The 2185-nt window shown below is 36.6% G+C and overlaps 1 non-coding gene across 1 annotated transcript; it reads left to right on the forward strand.

Annotated features, from left to right (window-relative positions):
- The first annotated feature begins 932 nt into the window (after nucleotides 1–932).
- Nucleotides 933–1096, forward strand: LOC129513183 (U1 spliceosomal RNA). The gene has a single exon (XR_008665168.1). It is a non-coding gene; the product is annotated as a U1 spliceosomal RNA (small nuclear RNA).
- Nucleotides 1097–2185: the final 1089 nt, after the last annotated feature.

Here is a 2185-nt window from a genome sequence, read left to right on the forward strand (position 1 = left end):
GAGTGTTTGTTAAAATGGAAGTCCCGGGGTGCCCGGTTGGCTCAGGGGTTGAGCATCTGCCCTCACTCAGGTCATGATCCCAGGGTCCTGGGATGGAGTCCCGCCTCTGGCTCCATGTGGGTTGCCTGCTTCTCCCTCTGCCTATGTCTCTACTCCTCTCTCTGTCTCTCATCAATGAATGAATAAAATCTTTAAAAAATAAAAAGACATGAAAAGTAAATGGGACAACTGACAATACTGGCTTTCAGACTTAGTTCAGAGCTACAGTAAATACACAGTGTGGTACTGGTCAAAGAGTAAACAAACAGATCAGTAGAATTGAATAGAGAGACCAGAAATAGACCCACACAAATAAGCAAAGGCAATTCTAAGGAGAAAGGATAATCTTTTCAACAAATGTGCTGGAATAACTGGACATCTAGAAGTAGAAAACAAACAAGTGAACAAACAGAAATCTTAAACCTGTCACAAAAATTAACAAAATAGATCATAAAGCTAACTGTACAAAGCTAGAAGACAGCACTGGAAAAAACGTAAGTGTCCTTGAGTTTGGCAATAAATTTTTATTTTTTAATTTAATTTAATATTTTAAATAGGCTCCATGCCCAATGTGGGGCTTAAATTTATGACCCTGAGATCAAAAGTTGCTTGCCCTACTGACTGAGCCAGCCAGGTGCCCCATGTTTGGCAATAGCTTTTTATGCCTTTATTTTTTTTATTTTTATTTTTTATTTTTTTGGCAACAGCTTTTTAAATAAAATGTCAAAAGCACGACTTATGAAAGAAAAAAATGGTAAGTTGGACTTAATTAAAATTAAAAACTCCATTCTGCAAAAGAGCTGGTTAAGAGAATGAAAAGACAAACCACAGACTTGGAGAATTTTGGCAAGATGCATATCTGATAAAGGACTATTTTTCAAAATACATAAAGAATACTTACCTGGCAGGGGAGATACCATGATCACGAAGGTGGTTTTCCCAGGGCGAGGCTTATCCATTGCACTCCGGATGTGCTGACCCCTGCGATTTCCCCAAATGTGGGAAACTCGACTGCATAATTTGTGGTAGTGGGGGACTGCGTTCGCGCTTTCCCCTGTAAAAAAAAAAAAAAAATACATAAAGAACTCTTGATACTCAACAGCAAGAAAACAAACAACTTGATTTTTTAAATGGGCAAAAAATATGAACAGATGTACAGATAATAAATAGCATTTGAAAAGATGTGTTTAAAAAGTAAAAAAGGGGAGGCGGGGGAGATAAAAAAAAAGCTGTATAACTTTATATGTCATTAGGGAATTGCAAAATTAAAGCAATGAGATACTACTACATACCTATTTGAATGATGAAGATCCAAAATACTGACAGTATCAAATGAAGGTGAGGATGTGGAGCACATAGAAATCACTCTTGCTGGTGAGAATGAATACAAAATGAGACAAGCACCTTGGAAGACAGTACTATAATGGTGGAGACCTATCATTATATATTTGTCAAAAACAGAATATACAATTTTTTTTTCAGAATATACAATTAAAGAAGGCAGGGGGTATGATGAACACTGGGTGTTATCTAAGATTGATGAATCACCGACTTCTACCCCTGAAACCAATAAAATATTATGTTAATTAATTGAATTTAAATTAAAAAAAAAACCAGAATATACAACACAGTGATCCCTAATGTAAACCATGGACTTTAGTTAATAATATTATATCAATGAGGGCTCATCAGTTGTAACATCAAATGCACCACACTGATGCAAGATGTAGAGGGACTTGAGGGGTGGGTGGGTGGGAAGAGGGTATAAATGAAAACTATGCTTAATTTTTTCTGTAAACCCAGGACTGCTCTTATAAAAAGATCTACTTAGGATCTTTGCCTTCTATGTTTCTATGCCTTCCTCTTAATTTTGCTATTGACTTAAAACTGCTAAAAAAAAAAGTCTTTAAAAAATTAAAAAATAGTGATGCCTGGGTGGCTCACCGGTTGAGCATCTGCCTTTGGCTCAGATCATGATCCCAGAGTCCCAAGACTGAGTCCCACATCAGGCTCCCTCCATGGAGCCTGCTTCTCCCTCTGCTTGTGTCTCTACCTCTGTCTCTCTGTGTCTCTCATGTATAAATAAATAAAATCTGCAAAAAAGAAAAGTTCTCAAGCAGAAATTTTTAAAAAATTAAAAAATGAA

This window comes from Nyctereutes procyonoides, unplaced genomic scaffold, assembly GCF_905146905.1.
Source record: "Nyctereutes procyonoides isolate TBG_1078 unplaced genomic scaffold, NYPRO_anot_genome, whole genome shotgun sequence".
NCBI classification, from domain to species: Eukaryota; Metazoa; Chordata; class Mammalia; order Carnivora; family Canidae; genus Nyctereutes; species Nyctereutes procyonoides.